At 46.6% G+C, this 20,158-nt stretch overlaps 1 pseudogene; it reads right to left on the bottom strand.

Moving 5' to 3' along the window:
• Positions 1–4,104: 4,104 nt before the first annotated feature.
• Positions 4,105–20,006, bottom strand: LOC134416522 (interferon-induced very large GTPase 1-like; annotated as a pseudogene).
• Between the last annotated feature and the right edge of the window lie 152 nt (positions 20,007–20,158).

Genomic DNA, 20,158 nt, shown 5'->3' with positions numbered 1-20,158 from the left:
GGAGATCCTCCATTCTCTGGATCTGGCGAGATCAGGGCAAGGCCCCTGGAGCATTACTAAACGGGATGAAGGGTGCACTTGTCCTAAGTCATGGTGGAAAATCGTCACAGGATTGGATTAAAGGAAGAGTAAAGGGAAGGCACATTTTGAGTTGCAGTAGTCTTCCCTCCCAAGGTGCAGAAAACTGTGCTGGCTGTTGTGTAGGGAGCTTACACAGGTGCCTCGTTTCAAGCTCTGTGGTGTGTGAGTGGTAAATTTTATATTGTTGTAGTTTTGTATCATGGGATCAGGTCAATCCATTGAAGGGGGAATTCTAAAGAACTTCCCTTTGTGCTGTATATTGAAACACTGGGGAAAGGGGGTGGGTGGAGATTCCTTGGCAGGAAAACAATTGGTTGAATACTGTAACCATTGGTAGCCAATTTATGCATTACACAATGAAGAAAAAAATCCAAAGAATGGTTTCATATATAACACCTTATTATAATTAATGTTTTGTCACTGGGTAGGAAAATGGGATGGAGTATTGTATGTCAGTTTATTTCTCACAGCACCATCATCCAGTACAGCAGAAGGATGGTGGTGTAGTACCTAAAGATGTCATGGGGTTATCAGGGAAAAAAAGCCTGAAAGATTTTCAGCCTGAGCTACAGGAGAGTGTTGTCTTGAAGCTGGAAAGATAGAGTGTCCTGGTTTAGCAGAGAGATATGTGCCAAGGAAGGTGAGAACCTTCCTGGAATGGAAAAATGAACCCCTTACTCCAAATTATTATAATTTTGAAATTATTGGGCTTCTAGGCAAAGATATGGGGAAAGGAATACATGTTCTTTACTAGGAAAGACATAAACAGAAACATAGACATAGACATAGATGTAGATGTAGATATAGATATAGATATAGATATAGAAAAACAGTGTGGGAAATGTAAACTTAGAAACTACCACAGACATTGAAGGATTTGATTTTCAGTCTTGAAAGAAGCTTGGATTGATGTAAAAATAAAAGTACACAGACATTAAGCAGAAAAATTATAAACTCATGTTTCTATAGTTGCAAGTAAGAATATGCTTTAAGTAAGTAAGAAACTGTATTGGATAAGATGGTGAAGGGTTTTATAATGTAGTAATGCAATTGCATAGAGTAAGCTAAGAGTTTAGATGTTATAATAGGAGTATAACTGTGTATGTGTAATAGTTGCCCATTGGATAAAAGTATCCACAGTGCAGCAGAATGAAGTAAAGGTGATAGGTTAGAAAAACAAAATAAACTTTGTGACAACTTTCCATTGGATGAGAAAGTCATGTTTTGCCTTGCAATGAAGAAACTTGTGACTACTTTGACCAATGGCCGACCGTTTACTCCATTAAAATCTGTTGAATTCTGAGGCTGATGTTTATCTGAGTAATAAAATTGTTTTTTGCCTGACAGTAGTCCCATCCCTTCTGTAAGACGTTGATAATAAACAGCATCAAAAGGAACAAAAATAAACAACAATCAAAACCAACCTTTTCTCTCACCCATCAAGTAATTTTCCTTTTTTGTGTAGTTACACCCACAACCAGCAGGGAGTGCTGTTGGCTCAGTCGAGGCAGAGAGGCTGCAGTGATGCCCCAGTGGCTCCAGGGGGCGCTGCTGGTTCCCAGCGAGGCGGAGCGGCCACAATGGCTCCCCTGTGGCTCAAGGAGCGCTTGGAGTGGGCTCGGAAATCTCCAGAGGTGGTGGCTGGGAGATGGTGATTGGGATCTCAAACAAGTGGAAAAGATGGGAGATGGCTGTGTGTGGTGTGGGCATTGGGTGCCTGTCTTTCCTAATGTGAAAAATGACATTTGCTTTTGTTAAAATTTTGAAAGTTTAATAGAAATTAAAATAGTAATTAAAATTGGGACAATAAAAATTAGGATAATAAAAATTAGAACCATGAAGAAAATAAAAGAAAATAGAAACTAAAGAATTATGGATGTCTGGATGCTTGGTATTTTGCTAAAAGGCACACTTTTCTAAAAAAGAATTAGTCTTTAAAAGTAATAGTTTATGGTATATTCATTTATCTTATATATGATTTAAGCATTCTTTTCAAATTAGTGTGTTCTTGTTTAATTTAACTTCCTCCACCATCTTGTAAATTCACTTTTTTGGTTTTTGGAAGTCTGATTTTTCTCGATAAGCAGGTAATAATAATTTTCTTGGGATTGTGGTGTCCGTTGTTGTTATTTTTATCTAAATAGGATAATGTGAAGAATTTTTTTGTTATCTTTTTTATTTTTTGGGTTAGTTACAAAAAGTATCTTCTATAGTTTCTATTTTAACATTATGCTACAGCTTAAAAACTATATTTACTACACTACTTAAAAGAGATTAATATAGTATAACTTTCCAACATAACACATATAGTATTCATTTCAACATCTGTGAAAAGCCAATACATATAATATGTGTATTTCACACCCCTGTCCCCTTGCCTGTCTGCGGCACACAGAGCTCGAGTCACTTCCAGCTGTGGCTCCCCTGAACACAAAGGAGACACAGAGCAGTCCAAATCAACTCCTTTATTAGCACAGTGTGAAAAATGCCAATCACTTGTTTTAAAATTTTAAAAGTTTAATAGCAATAAAATAGTTATAAAATAGTAATAATTAATTAGAGCAATAAGAATTTGGGCAATCAGAGTAGGACAATAAAAGACAATAAAAAGTAAAGTGTTACAGACATCTGGGTGCATTTTACTCCTTCTGCCAAGCAAAAGCACACCTTGTTAACAAAGGATCAATCCTTAAAAACAATAGCATATTGCATATTCATATATCTCATACATGACGCAAAAATTATTTTCAAACAAAGGGTCTTTTCTAGTTATTGTCAACTCCCCCACTCATCTTCTAAATCAATCATCTTGGTCCCTCAAAGTCTGATTCTTCCCAATAAGGAGGCAATAATTCCTTTCTTGGGATTTTTGGTGTCTTGTTGCTGTTATCTCTATGCAAAGAATTTCTTGATTCTCTTATCCATTCCTTGAGCTAGTTAGAAAAGTATCTTCCATCACATCATTTCTACTTTATATTATGCTATTGCCTAAAAATTATACTTACCACACTACTTAAAAGAGATTAATACAACGTAACTTTCCAACATAACACATACAGTATTCATTTTATTATTTATGAAGAGCCAATGATATAATATGCATTTTTCCCACGGAGCCTGCAGGGGATGAGGCTGAAGCAGCCCTTCAGCAGCTCTCCAGGAAGGCCTTGGCCCTCCCATTGCCAGCGGGGTTTCAGCACCTGCACAGCAAAAGCCCCCACAGCTCCCTGGGGAAGAGCCAGCTGGTGCCACCTTCTCCAGAGCATGGCTCAGGTGCCACCAGCCTGCCTGGGCAGAACAGCACTGCCCCGAGAGCTGCTGCTGAAGGTGCTGGCAGACAGGATTCTCCACATGGGGCACTCCAAAGGCTTTTGCTCAGCAGAAGGGCCAAGGGCAGGAGCAGCTCCTGCTGAGGCTGAGGGCAGGAGGGAAGGGCAGCAGCCCCAGGCACCTGAGCAGGAGCGGCTGCCCTGGACAGAGACACAGCACCCCTGAGACAGGGAGTGAAAGCACTGCCTGAGCCTGGGGCAGTCGTGTCACTGCTCTCCTGAGCCTGCAGGCACAGCAGCTCCTGCTGGGAGAACGGCCTCAGTTGATGCAGGAGGATGCAATGAGGGAGGGAAGGATGGTACCCAAAAGCCAAGCAGCCCAGCTTGCAGCCAGCGTGGAGCTGGTGTCAAGTCCTGCAGGCCTTTTTCTGAGCTGGACAGCTCCTTGCTGCAGGAAAGCTGCCTTTGGGGCACTGTCCCTTCTTGTCTCACAGCAGCTGATCCAAGGGGTGCTTTGAGTGCTGTCTTTCCCCCTCCCTGGCCCTTGGCCTCAGGCTTGGTCAGGAGACCAATTGCCCCATGAACTGGGTTTGGTTCGGCTCTAGGACAAAACCAAGGAACATATTTATGGAGAGAAGGCAGGAGGTTTCTGGCTTTTTCATGAAGCGAAGGAATTGTTGAGTGAAGGCCGCAGAAATATGCCGTATTTCACAAAATTTGGGAAAAGTTAGATGCCATTATCTGAACATGGTTTAAGAGCATCATCATTGTAACTGCATTTTGTGGAGAGCCTGGAAGAAATTTCTCCTAAACTCAAAGCTGTTGTGCTTCTTCCTCCCCATGGATTTGGCCTAACGCTTATCCAGCTCAGACAGAGCATCCTCCTTGGTAACTCTCAGCCACCCCTCAGGGATTTTTCCTTTGCCCTGAAATTTCCCATTGTACAAAGCTTCCAGCTCTGTCCTGAAATGAGACACAAACCATTTCCAGTAAGCCTGCATGGATGAATCAGGAAGAATGTTCCAATTGGAATAAGGAGGTCCGGCATCTCGGTATCTCATGAAGGGAATCCACCCTCCACCATCAATTTTGAATTTGCAATGACTAGCAACAAGGCTAGAACAAATGTCAATGACCAGTTCGTGTGTATCATACTCAATGAAAGGAAAGCATTGCCACCATGTGGCTCCCATCAAAGCTCGTGGGTGATGGAAGACCACCTGATGGTCTCCATCGTGATTCTGCATGGTGTTTGTGCAGACAGCCCCACAAAAGGGACACTGTGCCCAGCATCCCGAAAAATGCTCTGCCAGGATGGTGTGAGGCTGCCTTGGAAACAAGTTCAGGTCAGCCCCAGCCAATTCATTCATAAGCCTGTCTTTTAGGGCAGCCAGAGGTTGTGCCATGGCACTGCTCAGGAACTCAATGTCTGTGACCTCCTGGTGCTCAATGCCCTTCAGGTAACTTCTGGGCAAGTTGATCACCTCTGTCAGTTCCCTGCAAAATTCATCCAGCCAAAGAGAGACTTTGTCCTCTTTAGACTTTGTCCTCTTTGTCTTTTCTGTCTTTGATAGCTCGGGTTTGTGAAGAAACAGCTGAAAGGATGTTTTTATAGAGAATATCAAGGGAGGAATCTAAAAACATCCTCAGACTCCTACTCTCATCTAAGCAGTGACTCCTAACTCGTGTCTCAATGTAACTCTCACAAAACTGTTTTGGAGATGTAAGGTACTGCTTGAAATACTCAAAATTTTCCTGTTCTGCCAGGTATCTCAGGATGCAAACTTCCAGATTGGCTCTGCTGCCCTGGAAATCTGGGGATTTCTGCATGTCCTCAGCGATGGCTTTAGCTGTCTTCTCATAGACTGCATGGCGAAGAGCTGGTTCAATCTTGTCACAGAGGAAAAGAGCAAAAGTTGTGACAGAAGTGGCTCCTTGGCAGGAAATCTGGAAACATTGGAAGAAATCTTCTCTCTTGCTGTTCAGGTACACAACTGGGTCATTTGCCTTTCGGAATTCTTCATGCATGGCTTTAAACCTTTCTGCTGCCACTGTGCACAGATACAGAGACAGATCTATGCTGTATTCTTTGTTAAAAGTATATTTAGCATTGCTGGGGACAGAGGTCACACCTTTCTGTACTTCATTGAGTATTTCATGAATAAAATTTCGACTATAATCACGTTTCTCCTCTTCCTTCTTAGCAATGTTTGCCTTCACACACTCTATGATGTTATTTGTGATGAACTGAAAATTGATCACACCAACACTAGAAATGCTCCTGAGATCTGGGATACAGCCAAAAAACCTTTTCCTAACAATGTGTTTCTCCATGTCAAAAGAAAATCCTCTGCCTCTGGGAAATGACATGATCCGTGCATGGACACCTGGCTCCTTAAAGTGCTCTAGAAGGACATCTTCAATTTCTGCATCAATATCCACCTGTTCCAGAGGAGGGGCAGCACGGGAGACTTCAGCAATCCACTGGTTCCAGACAAGAGTAAAGTTGTCCTTCAGTTCTCTCTCACTGAGGCTCTTCCCTTTCAGACTCACAGCCAGCTCCCGACTCCTTCTCAGGAGCTCATCTTCATATTCCAACTTCCTTGCATCCAGTTTCCTCTGTTCCTTCTGTAGCTCAATAAGATTCTCACATTTCTTTTTTGTTTCATGAAGAAGAGTCTCTTTTAGTTCTTTCAACTTCAGCTCTGTGCTTGATTTCCACTGGACCAGTGTCTCACAGTCTTTGTCTTCCCTGAAATACTTTTCCACTTCTTTCTCAATGGCATCACTTGTCTCTTGCACCAGCCCTTCAAGGTGCTCTCTGGTGACATTCTGCAAGTCCCCATTCCGAATTTTGTTGTCCAGTCTCATCTGTACATCTAAGATGTGACTCCTCAGCCTCCAGGTCCACTGACTAAAGGCACTTTCCAGTTTCCGGTACACAGCGATCTCCAGGGAATTCTTGAAGCTGAACACAAAGTTTTCATTCAGCAAAGCATTCCAGAGGTCACCAATACGATCTTTCAGGTTTGAGAGCCTCAAAATGCTGCGCTGAGACTGCTTCTTGGCAGACTGGAGGATTTTGCTCTTGAGTTGCTGGACATTCTGGCTGTACTTGGGGTTGGGTGGTGCCATTGGGGGGTTTCCTTCCCACAGGTGAGCAAAGTAGTGAATGTGGGTGTTCACATCAAATCCAATGACATCGCTGAAGGAGGAGACATCACATAATTCCTGCTCAGCAGCTACCACAGTCATTTCATCCAGCTTTTCCTGAAAACGCCTTCGTCCTTCCATGTTCTGCTCCTTGGCCGTTGCTTCTCCCACATTTTGGTGGACAAAGAGGCAGCTTGGGGAAAGATTGACTTGCTTCATCCTCAGGAAAGCCTGCACAGCAATCTGGAGAACATCTTGCATTTCTGATGGATTTTCTCCAAAGATATTGATCACAGTCATGTTGCCAACACCAATGACAAAGGTGGCCAGCTTGTTGTCATGGTTCAGAGACTTTTTATTGTCCATCTCGATGGCACGGAGTCCCTCTGTGTCAACCACCAGCACAAAATCAAAGCCCAAGTCTTGCTGCAGCTCCTCGCCCACTGGGATGAGCTGCATGAAGGCTCCGCGGGTGCATCTCCCTGCGCTGACGTTGAATTGCAGACCAAACATGGCATTCAGCAGGGTGGACTTGCCTGTGCTCTGGATGCCGAGCACAGAGAGCACAAACACTCGTTTGTCCCCCAGCCTCTCAATTAAGCTGTCAAAGATTGCTCCCACCCAGCGCAAGGGCAGGTAAGAAGCATCCCCATCCATCAGCTCCACGGAGTGCCCTGAAACCATCAGATCTGCTGCAATTTCTGGCATTTTGAAAAAATTGTCTTTCTTTGAGTTCATTAATTGCAGAGCTTCATAAATCTGCCCTACCTCTCTCAGAAGGTGCTCCAGGCCAATGGATGAATTGTTCAGTTCATAGGACAGTAAATCTAGGTGTTTGCGGAAATCAGTTTCTGCACTGGTTTTTTCCTGTTTTTTTTTTTCTGCCAGGATTTTAGTCCATAAATTGTGATAGTTTCTCCTCAGTTCTTCAAGATGACCACAAGAAAGTTCATCCATAAAGACCTTTATCCAGTGCAGGAAATATTTCTTGGTATCTGCTGACTGAGCATGGATAAAGCCAAGGAATGATTTCATCAGTGCGTTGAGAGGGAAAGCTCGCTCAAGTTGCTTTCTTCTTATTGCTTTCTTCTCATATTCAATTTGGCTGCGATGGTGCTCAATGCTCTTGTTCCCCTTCTCCTGCAAGTGAGTAAGTTCTTTGTCCTTTTGGCACCACTGGTACCACAGTTTTCCTTGAAGTGGCAGCAGCCGGGATTTGATCTCAGACAGCTTCTCTTTCTTCAGAAGCTCCACCAGCTCTTTTGCCTTTGCTTTGGCTGTCACACACGCAGGTTGATCTGCATCTACTATGAATCCATGCTGGCGAGCTTGGTCCACGCAGTCCTCCAGGCTGAAATATGGATTAGAACCTTCCAGGAAGTTTCCAATGTTCTTGGTCAGCTCGTGCATCAGTTCTGCTTCGTTTCTGTTCTTGATCCCTATTTTTATATGTTTGCTGGCTTTTCCAGCTGCAACGTTCTCTTTTTCTGTGAGAAGACAAACTAAAGGCCTTTGTGACTGCCACAGGTCCTGCAGAAGCTTTTTCCCCCTGTTGTCGATGTGCTCCAACTCAGATACAAGAGCCACAGTGACGGCAGATATCTCCTGCAGGAACTGCATCTGTGCTCTGTGATCCCTGGCATCTCCATGCAGGTTACAGAAAGCCACGCAGCGCTCAAAGGTGTCATCTGGGCTTCCATGTGGGCAGTACCAGGCGATCTCCACCAGCCCTTCCATCAGCAAACGCTCTCTGGTGCTGCCTCTGCAGTGGCGGTGGAAGAAAGTGTCGTGTTTGCGTTTGCTGAGCAGAGCATTGAGGAGCTGGGACTTGGAAGAGGAGGCCGAGCTGCCAATGCGGATGAAGGACACGATGGGTGTCTGTGCCTGAAAGATGAGTTTGTTGTTGTAACTCTTTGTTTGGGCCTGCTTTCCTGACTTGTCCACATCTTTCCAGCTCCTTTGGATTTGGCTGAGGGAGTAGAGTGGGAACTCGATGTGTGAAGTGCCTGGGTTGGGCACCAGCAGAGGCAGCGCCAGTTGGCAGAACGCCAGCTTGGTTGCCAGGGACTGTCTCAGGAAGTCATCAGCACAATAGAAAATGGCCATCTGCAGGTCCATGGGGTGCACATGGCTGTCCCTGCTTGCACGTTCAGGGGAGGCTTCCTCCAAATCATCAAAAAAGTTTTCAGAGGAGTCTGACTGTTGGTTCTCTTGCTCTCCACTTTGTGGCATGGGTGAAAGACCTGGGTTGCTCCTTTCCCAGCAAGTCAGGTACCTCACCCGATAATCAATGTTTAACAGTTTTTGCAAGAAATATAAAGGCAGTTCCTTGTCCTGGCTGGGCTGGCTGTCCTGCAGAGATGTTTTGCAGATGATGCGGAAATCTTCTATCCCCATTTTCCTTGGATAGTGACTTTCCAGTCCAAGACGCTTGAGCAGCTGGAGGAACTCCTGGTTTGTAATGGTTTCATTTGCTTTGAATTGGCTGCTGTCTGACACAGACTTGCACTGACTGGGGGCTTCATGTGTTGGAAAAGTGTCTTCCAGGTCACTGAGTATGTTCTGCATCCTCTGTTCATCCCATTTGTCATCCAAGCACCCATTGATCAAGGAGTCCAAGTCCCATTCCAGCCTCTCCCAGTCTTCGTCTCCACGGTGCTTTTGAAGGAGATTGTTTATCCGTGTGGACCACAAGCCTTTCATGTGATCTTCCATGAAAACCAAACGCTCCCTCTTCTGCTCAGGGGACAGCTCTTGACTTTCAGGTGTCACAGTCAGACCCGTCAGTAGGAGGGAGGCCTCAGCTCTGTTGGCATCTTGCTCCTTCAGGTTCATGTACTGCTCACATGCCGCTTCCATTTCCCTGGCCATGTAGTGAATTTCTGCGTGTCCAAGGAGGTGCTGAAAAGTGCTGCCCTCCACCTGGTACCCTTTGCTGGTCACAATCAAGAGCACCAACAGTTCCATGTCCTTCTGAGCCTGTTCCTGGAGAGACTGGAGTAAGGAATAAATGGCAAGGCTGCTGGTCTTGGTGGCTTCTTTCTTTGCTTCTTGAAGGTCAGAAGCAGAGCTTCCTGGTGCATAGGTGACAGCATGGATGTGCTCCTTCATTTGCTGCAGTGTTTTGATGAGCTCTTGAAGCTCAGAGACTTTGGGAGATCTGGGAAGTGGGTGCTCAGTCTGGTAGATCCATTGCATAATGGAGGAAGCCTCAGGGAAGTCCTTGACAGAGTAGATATGAGGATTCAGGAGGCTTCTCAACATTGACTTGATAGTGGTGGTGTTTTCTGGAGGTGACTCCTGGCAGCTCCTCATTGTGTTCACCAGGAAGTCCTGCAGGGCTTTGTCTGACAGGCACACGTTGATCCACACACTGGGGTTCCTGGTTTTTGCACTCAGATCATCTTTTAGCTCCATCAGCATGAGCAGCTTCCTTTCATCCACTTCCATCACCGCCCAGGTCTTCACAGTTGCCATGAAATCTCTGGCCTCTTGCACTGCACTGCCCAGTTCCTCTCCAAAAATGGTGCCAACGCTCTGATTCGTCAGTGCTTTGTACCCAGCCCTGAGGGCTCTGCTCATCTGATCTACGGATTTAAAATCCTTGCAGTGATTGCGCAGGATGACGTCCCACACTGGGATCAGCTCAAAGCCACGATCGATAACGCACCACGTTGTGTTATCAGACACGAGCCCTGTTTTCCACTGAGGAAGGGAAGATGTGTCTGCTGGGCCTCCTGTGTTGACCACGTAGAGCTGAATTGCTGTATGAGAACTCTCTCTGTCTCTCCCCAGGACAGAAGCCTTTGAGCTGGATTTGGAAACATCCAGAACACCTGCAGCACTAGCCAAGATGTCACCATAGCTCTTCCTGACAAAGCTGTTCAGTGCTTCAGACGTTTGTCGTTTCACCTCTTCCTGCTGCTCAGCTCGGAATCCTTCTGTAGACGCCTTCCACCAGAATATCCCCCCAAAGTGGATAGGACCCTGGTTTATGTGGGAGCCAAACCTCCTGAAGAAGCTCTCACATATCTTCACCAAGGTGGGGTTGTCTTCTTCCCAGCTGAAGCTCAAAAGCTGCTCCATGTCTTGCAGCTCCCGCAGAGCCGCATCCGAGAGGCGAAGCTGATGCATTTGGAAGTAGCAGGAGGCCAGAGGGATGTACTGATACTTGGTGGTGCAAAAGTAGCTCTGCTCAGAGTGGGACTGGTGGGTGTCCTGTGACTGCGAGGAGCTGCTGTGATCTACACCCACTCCCAGATCAATCCCCCAGAATGAGGATTTGGCAGAAACGCTCATGCTGAACCCCAGCTGCTCCATGGACTTGGTGAAAGTGGATTCTGCGGCAGAGGAGGAGAACTCCTTCCTCTCAAGCAGCGATCCTTGCTCTGGACCAGCAAGTTGGAATCCCTCAGGAACCCTGAGGAGCTGCTCTCGCTTTGCCAGCACGTCTTCAGGTCTGCTGGTTCTGTAGATGCCCTGCAGGGCCAGTCCCCCTGATGCCCGCCTCAGCACTTCCGTGTCAGGGATGTTCTTCCCACTGCCTGCTGACTGCTCCTGCTGCTCCAGCTGCTTCTGGATGCTCTCAAGCACATCTGCCAAGGGTTTCTTTGGGTGTGGCCAGAACTCTTTGGGAATCTCCATGGCTTGCCACAGAGTCTCTGCTTTCTCCCTCCGAACATCCTGGCTGTGGCTGTGGCTGTTGAGCATTTCTGTCAGATCCTTCAGAGCTTGTTTGGCCAATTCTTGTTTTTGCTTTTTCCTGTCCAAGTGCTCCTTCTGCACCTCTTTAGTGGTTTTTTTGTCATATGGTATTTTCAGGAGTTTCTGTAGTGCCTTTTTCTCCCAGGGATGCCGTACCTCACACTCCAGCTTGAGGTAATCCTCATATTTCAGATGTTGCAGGGCTTCTCTGCACTTGATTCCCAGGATCTGTGAAGCTTTGGGCAGCCAGTATCCAGCATCCAGTCCTTCCTTCTCAAATGCCTCTGCCAGGAGCTGTGCCTTTGCATCCTCCTCCTGTGTGTCCTCCTGTGAAGCCATGGCTGTGGAGGAAGAACAGAGATTTTCCCTAAGGTGCTGTCAGAGGCCCCTGGCTCCTGGCAGAGGCTCTGCAGCACCTGCAGCCCTGAGGATTGCTCCCACCGGGCTGCTGGAGCCTGGTGTGGGATGGCACAAGAGCCAGGGTCTCCTTCCCAGCACCCTGGATGTGCCTGTTGCTTTCCTGTTTGCAGGATCAACCCTGAAGCTGAGTGTGTATCCCAGAGACAGCAAAGACACACAGAGACACAAGCACAGAGATACACACAGACTCCCTCAGCTACACAACCTGCCCTGGACAAGTTGCTGCCTTCACCATCACCCACATCCTCCCAGCACAACTCCTCCATCCACAAGTGCAGGCAGCCGGGGCCATTCCTGGCTCCCTGGAGCACTGGCACAGCCCCTCTGCCCATCCAACAGCCCTGCCTGCATCCTGCACCCTCTGCCCAGCCCACGGGTGCCTTGCTCGCTGCCTGGCCCAGCCTGCTGCTCCCAGCACCCGCAGGCAGCGCTCACACACTCCCCCCATGGGCACCCCACACTCCCCAGACACACTCCCCCCATGCCCCCCAGGGGCTCTGAGCTGTGCTCCTGCTCCAGCTGCCAGCGCAGCCCCTCCCTCGCCCCTCTCCGGCCTCTTCCCAGGAGCTGCTTCCTGGCACCCTCAGGGGCCCACCCCAGTGCAGGGGAAAATCCACCTTGTCCCTGCCCACAGCTGTGCCTGGGACATCCTGGTGGCCCTTCAGGAGAGACTGGAGACTTTGGGAGCCAACTTAGAGAGGTGCCCTCTCTTAACTCTTGCTCGTTAGCACAGAGTGTCTCATCAGCCAAGTGCCCATTGGTGGCCATCTTGGCCAAAGCCACAACGGAGCCACCAAATATAAAATCTCTACTGACAGGAGGAAAAGTGCTCAGCAAACCTTCAGCCCTGGCCTTGAGGGGAGCAGACTTCAGGCTTCTCAGGGGCAAGTTACACAGGGCCCTGGAAAACGGTTCTGAAACTGGGTTTCATCAGTGCCGGTCACTTTTGATTGAAAAATCTCAGAAGGACAAGTCAGTCGTGGGTCACAACCAGCATAGGCTCAGGAGGGGGAACTCCTTCTTGTCACACTGAATTTATTTTTGTTATAGATAAGTAATGAGATGGTTGGCTCTCACAATTAAGGGGTGAACATTATGTGTATGTTAAGAGAAGTTTTGCAGATGTATAGTTATGCTACTGTAATATGTGTCCCCATCCCACCCCCGGTGGGGTATCACGGGATGGCCTTGGTAGTCAGGGCATTTGGGGCAGGTTGGCTTGTTCCTATAGTAACACCTGACCTCCAGTCAAAGTGGAAGAAAGTGATCTCTACCACTAGACAGCAAGGAAGGAGTCGACTGACAAGACTCTAGGAGGGGCTAGAGATATAGAAGGGAGAGCATCCATTTTGAAGAGGAGTACGTGGCTCCCAGTAGTCACGGGGGCTCTCGGTGTTGAAAACCTTTTCCTTATTCATCCTTTGTTGTAATTTTTATTAAGGTTTAATAAACCTTTGAAATTTTAAAAGTGAACTGTTGTTTCTCACAATGGTCTCTTATCTGGAATAAAAACATCTCTGTAGCTGTAGGAGATTTGAAAAGAGAAGTGCACCATGCCACAGTTTCAGTATCTGGGTTGAGATCTACTGTGACCACTGCTGAGTGCAGCTATCCCCAGGGACAGCAGAAGACTAAATAACAGAAAAGAAGAAGGGAACAAAAAAAACAGACAAAAATTGTATTTGCATGTTTGTGAGGGTCAGAGAGTGTGCTTGGAGAGTGTGTGAGAGTTCCCGGACTCAGGGGTGCTTGAGAACACCTGGGGTGTGCCAGGTTGAGAGCCGTGAGACTTGGGGTCTTGAGAACACCAAGTGGAGAGTTACTGGACTCAGAGGGGGCTCAAGAACACCTGGGGGAGCCAGGCTGAGAGCTGCCAGACTTAGGGCTGCTTGAGAACATGTGGAGGGCCAGATTGAGAGCAACCAAAATTGGGGGTCATCTGACCGTGCTTGTGCAAGTGGTAGGAGTCCGTATAGGGCTTCAGGTAGTGCGGCGGCTCAGGCAGCACTTAGGGTGGAGACTGACTCTGGTGTGCAGCTTGTGTATAATTTTCTGAGCCAGCCAAGGCTGGGGTCATGGTGGGGCAGACTGGCTGCTGAGTGGGGAGAGGCAGAGCAGCCACTCACTGCAATGGCAGTGGGACAGAGACACTGCTCGCTGATATAGAAGTGGAGCCACAGCTTGCTGAGTGGGGAGTGGGGTGGAGCCGCCACTTGCCAAGCTGAGAGAGGAATAGGGCAAAGATGCCACTTGCTGAGCCTGGATTGGGGCAGGGCCACCACTCACTGAGAGAGTATCAGGGCAGATGCTGGTCTCTACCAACTCCCCTGTAATACCTGCTGACATAAGGCCATGGGACCAGAACATCAAACTGAGGAGGAGAGGAATGATAGGGACCAGTCCAGTGATATGGAGGCCCCTGGATCATAGGCGAGTTTATTTTTCACTTTTTGGAAGAGAGATAAAGATTTTTTTTCTCTCTTTTCTTTCCTTTTCTTGCCTCCTTTCCTTGTTTTCTTTATCCTCCTCCCCCTCCACCCCCCCCCCCCCCCCCCCGCCCCGCACTTTCCTTTCCCTTCTTAAGAAGGTGGGCCTTGCTGGGAGAGCTTGTGGTTACCCGACTGGGGAGATGAGCTCTGTTGGGAGAGCCTGTGGTTGGAAAGGCAGGCTCTTTCAGGGGGAAGACCTGTGATTGGCCTGCCAGGATGGGACTATGGGTAAGTAGGGTATCCCCAAGGGGAGAAGTAGAAATTGAGGAGGTACCAATAGGTATACCTCCAGATAGCCCACTGGGAAGGAAACTAGCCTGGCAGAAGTATGACCCCAATACCAGAGATAAGGGCAAGCTCAAAATAATTCAATACTGCATAGTAGAATGGACCAGAAGGGAAATTAGGAAAAAAGGAAATCATGTATACTGGCCAAGATACAGTTCGGAAGAAGGATGGCTAAGTCAAACATCAAACATATATGTAAGAGCTAAGAGATCATTCAACAAGAAGAGAGAGGTATGCTGTCTGCTGGGAAAGAGAGGCTTCACCCTTGAAGGTGAGCGTGTTTAAAGTATCAGAGAATAAAGAATGGGATGCTGTTGTGGTGTCTTTTTATTTCATGGATTGTTAATGTCAATAGTCTGTTCTGGGTCAACCCCTGTATTTTGTATTTTCCTAAACTGGACTATTCCCAGATTATATCCCTCTCCTTTTACCCCCTAATCATTGCAATCCCCACCCAGTATTCCAATGCCTTCCCCATCCATCACTCTGCCCCCTGTTCTGGACCTTTCCCTGTCAGCCTCCGGCAAACACTTCCCCTGCCAGTTTTGCCCGCTGGAATTCCCCTAATGTATGATGCCCCATTGGTCCATGTGACCTGCCCTCTCCACCCCCTTATTCCCATTGGTCCCTGAATTGCATTCCCCTCTTGTTGCTCCTCCCTCTTGGATTCCCTATTGGTTTAGAGATTATACCCACTCACAGTTCTAGTGCTGTATAAATTCTCAAACACACTGGTGCTTGGAGCTCTTCAATTCCTGTTCCCTTTGGGGAATAAACCTTTCTCAGAATTTCACACCAAAGGCCTCACTCTCCTCTTTTGTCCACTCCCTGACACGGACAACCATTCTAGCTCTAGAGGAGACGGTTCTAAGGTTCAGTTCTCTCTATTTTGAGGGGAAGCTATTCCCCATTCATGGCACTGCATTGCCCCTGAGCTAATAATGTGTGAGAGTCTATCTGAAAATCTTTCATTTTTGCCTCACAATTGTCATGAAGAGAAAAGACCACTGAAAGGTTAACGCTGTTGAGCCAGTTGGGAAAGAAAGTCTTATGCTTATTCAGTGTGTTCACAGAACATGTGAACACAGGTGAACAGGTGTTTGCAGAACATGCCATGCTGAACTCGAAAGGGGCATGCTGCCCTTTCTGAACAATGGATCTGGACTTTCTCCCAACCTCCTGACCTGGCTGGTCTGAGCTCTGGGGTGGTTCCCCCCTCCAAGAGAAGACCCCTCTTGCCTGCCTTCAACCACCATGACAGACAAACAGAGATGCGAATCCCCTCATCAAGGAACCAAGACAAGAAATCCCTGTACAAGGCACCCCCCTGACACCCCCCTGGCACCCCTTTCTACCCTGGCACCCCCTTCCAGAGACTGGGACTGAACACCCTCCCAGCTCGGGGGGGGGGGGGGGGGTGGGTTGTGCACGAAGGGGAAAAAGTTCCCAGAATAAACACACCTGCAGAGCATTTGGCCATGAAAACAATAGAATAAACACCCCTCCTTCTGTTCCTCTTCTTTTCCCCTCCTTGGAAACCTTACTTCGGCCACGCTTCCCCCAACAAAAAACTGTTTATTTTGGGGTGCAATCTGACCATGCTTTGAGATCTCCCCGGGACATGCACCAGTGAGCTTTGACGGCTGGACCCCCGAAGGACAATGACACGTTTCGGTAGCTATATACCCCCCTGTCCTCCTTTCCTCCCTCTTCCCTTGTCATACCCTTTTCTTCCCCAGATTCCCTCACCAATGCATATTCAGCTGTGGTTATTTCAATAAAATTGCATTTTGTTGATTTGTTGCTGCAAACCCCCTGGGCCTTGTTGGTTATTTTTGCACCAAAAAATCATCCATCACCCATTCACTCGGGCGGACCACGACACCATGAACTCCAGGGCGGTGTCAGTTGGAGCCCAACGTGAAGCCTCCTCTCAGGTCCCAGACCCCACAAAGAGATTGTGTCCTTCTCTGTGGATTACAATTAAACCCTTTGGCCATCAACTACCCCAGTTGTAGCAGGCTGGTTTCTACCCAGCAGTGCTTCTAGGGGTGGAGATGAGAAAGAATCCTTAAAGCACTGAGGACTGTCTCCGAGCAGAGCTTCACCTGCAGTGCCTCTGTTTGATTGAGACTAAAGGTGAGTATCCCTCAGTGGGGAGGGATCTTTAGGCAGGGAAGGGTATTTTGTCTCGGGGAACCTAAAAGCCACATTGTGTAGTTGGCTGTGGAATATACCCTGTCCTTTGGGATAGTCTCCTGGACCCTTATTCTTAGTTGTTTTCACGTTTTGCTATGGGTAGAGTTAGAGGTTGCTGTGTGGACTGGGAATCTAAAATGGGTGCTAGGTTATCCATGTGGTATGGAGGGGCTTGAGAGCTGGCCTGCAAGTAAAGCTGAGTTTATAGAAGAAATAGCAATTGATGATTTTCGAGTGTATCCATGACAAGGAAGAAGACAACGCCATCAGCATGGAAACAGATTAGAAAAGATACATGAAAATTTTTGTAAGCTAGACTATGTGCATAAGTAGATGTGTGTACATGCCTTATTAAATTTCTGAAAAACTTTTGTCAATTATATTGACGCTAATTTCTTTGCACCAATGAATATAATAAGTTATCATGATGTAGTTAATAATTTAGGATCATGTTTTGTTAAGAGTATGTAAGCTGGAGAATACACAGAATAAAAACATTTCTCTTCTTGGGACCTGATCACATGTGTATGTCACGTCTGACTTAATGGTGACAAACAACAAGGGTTCATCTGTGAAAGTAATACAGTCATAGCTCAAGACATTTGTTTCGACATAGAGCAAAATATCTATCACTTTGAAATTCATCCTAACGAGACTTCTGAAACAGTCTTTACATTCATAGGCAATGGGTGTGCGTGCTTTAGAACTGCTTGTGATATTGTATTCGCAGCAAACATATTGGATACTAAAAATCATTCCAATTTTTGTGCTTGTATTTTTACCAAAATTGCAGGATGTGATTTTTCCTATGAAGCTCCAGTTACCTCTCACTACCTTTTACAATCCAGCTACACACTGATTCCCAAACTGATGCCTACTCCCATTGGAATGAGCCTCACTTTGGTAAGGCAATTGTTGTTCCATCAGGACTTAATCAAAATTTTGGAAAAGATCAAAGAAAATGGACAGAAAATCCTGGTAACTGTTCATCACAATGTGAGACAAATACACCATGTCATGGAAAGAGTAAAGAAACATGCCAAGTACAGGTGGTGGGATAATCTTTTTGAGTGGTCACCTACTGCCACAAGTGTCCTGAACAATATGTGTCATCCCATCATTATCTTTTTGATTCTAGTTTTGATTGGTTTTATTTTATCAGCAATCTTATTCATTATGAATTGGAGAATGATGAAATGGTTAACATAATTGACCTCTATAATTAATGCACACAACTTGGCTGATGTCCTCTTCACTGTGGACATCCGCAATTGCCTGTTGACACAAGGCAATTATAAATTAGAGTGTGTGTTTTGGAATAATCTTCAATTTTCTTTTGTGATTTTGTGAAAATTAGTTTTGATTTTTAGTAAAATGTTTTGAAAAAATATTTTAAATTAATACTTATTGTATTTGTTTATTGCTTTATTGCTTTTGATTATTTGAAAAGGTTTTAAAAATAACATTGTTTTAATTAATATTAATTATATTTGTTCGTTGTTCACCTTTTTCCCTTTTTCTACATTTTCTTTTCCTTCTTTTCTCTGTGTCTCTCTCTGACATACTGTCTCGGTTTTCCAGGACATGCTACCAATGTTTGACGAGTCCTGAAGACTTTGCAATGACCCTATGGAACCCTACTGATGAAGACCCCTTGAAAACTGTTGTGAGTCACTGGGTGGTGTGAGAGATGATCTGGAGTTCCCCTCATTTGCCTCACAACTGTCCCAAGGACAGACATCGGGACTCTGTTCAGAATTCTGACCTGCCAGTGGTGGATGATTGCCAAATAATCCCGAGGCCCCTGAGCAGAATTCTGGCCTGCCAATCGATTGTTCGCAGCTTTGTTTACAGTGACTGCTTCTGGCAGGGTCTGCCAAGGGGACTTCACGCCCTGTATGCTGGCACCTGTTTCATGACAATAGCTTGTGAATTTCCCCACCTCTTAGCCTGGTTGGACTTTTCTGGGGTAACCTTTGGTGGTCCCTCCATGGAAGACCCCTCATCTGCCTTTCAACTACTGTGATGGATGGACTGACATGGGAGAAGCCTCTCCCCCAAGGACTGAGACATGAGACATATGGGGAGGATCCCCCTCCCAAGAACTGAGACCGAAACCCCTAACACGGGGGAGGTGTGTGGGGGAGCCAACCTGACCAAAGAGAGATGTTTGCCTGCAGGTGTGGCCTTTGGACAAGAAGAAAATGGTTCTCGCCTACTGCTGAGAACATGGACTGTCTGTACCCATCTTCAATGCCTTCTTTCCCCCTCAGTGATTTCAATAGACTTACTCTTTATTGTATCTGTTCCCCCTCAACAATTTCAAGATCTGTTCCCCCCTCTCAGCAACGGACTATAATAGCACCTTGAGTTAACCAGGTTTTTTGAGACCTCTCCAATGTGACAGGCAGATTCCTTCGGCTGAACTACAAAGGACTTTATCTCTACGTTTGGTAGCTATATTCCTCTCTTTCTCTTTCTCCCCCTTCTTTTTTATTCTTTTCCTTTCCCTAATTCCTTTAATGCATTTGCTGTGGCCATTCAATAAAGGTGCATTTGTTTTGATTGATGCTTCAATCCCCTTTCCGTGTTGGTTTTTGCACTCTGAGATCAGTAATACAAATCATTGCTACACCGCGCTCATAGAGTGGATTGTGACACAAGGGGGGGAACCATAAATTACATAGGAAGTCCACTAATTGACACAGATTGTTACTGAAGACTGTGTTAAATATCTGTATTTAGAGAAAAAGAACAGAGATGCAAGGAAAAAAAGAAGAGGGGAGATATACATTGGAAAGGGGTCTCTATCAGGAGTTTTGGAAAGTCTGTATGTCTCAAATTCCTCAGTCAATGGGGAAAGAGAGAGGGAAATGCAGCTGGGAAATTGGGATAATAGGGAGGTTGCATCCCCTAGAAGTTTTGAGAGACCCTAGGAGAAATGCGCCATGGCCTCTGCCTTTATTGGAATAAAGTTACTGGACTCTGTCTCATTTTGGGCATAAACCTCTGGTGTTTGTGGATCAACTTTCTTGAGAACACAGTAACACAACTCCTAGAATTGTGCCAGTATCAATTCACTTGGATACTGGAGAGATTTATTTAATGCACCAACCCTTCCCGAGCATCCAAGGCCACAAGACCCTTACCAGCACAGGAATCAGTTCCAGGGACTTGGACTCAGGTAGAGATTGGAGGCTCCTGCACCCTTCCAGAGCCTTCAGGGGCAGCTTTCCCTCAGGAACCCCTGCAGATTTGGGCAATGTGTGCAAGGGCTGTGGGCTCTGATTCCCCTCACTCACCTCACAGCAGATGCTCCCGTTGCTCCCAGCCTTGGCTTCCCAGCAGACACCGGCAGCTGAGGGCCCCAGCTCAAGGGACACAGCACAGCAGCAGGGGCAGGCCTGGGCCACACAACAGGGTATGGAGAAGGAGATGGGAACCACCTCAAGAACTCAGGAGGAAGAGCAGCAGGAAGGAAAGGCCCAAAATCCTAAAGGAGAAGAGCAGACAGTTAGGAGAAGGCAACACATGGGCACAGAGGATTCATTCCAG

This window comes from Melospiza melodia, chromosome 3 (assembly GCF_035770615.1).
Source record: "Melospiza melodia melodia isolate bMelMel2 chromosome 3, bMelMel2.pri, whole genome shotgun sequence".
Taxonomy (NCBI): domain Eukaryota; kingdom Metazoa; phylum Chordata; class Aves; order Passeriformes; family Passerellidae; genus Melospiza; species Melospiza melodia.
The sequence above is the reverse complement of the archived record's forward strand: the minus strand, read 5'-3'. Positions and strand labels throughout refer to the sequence as shown.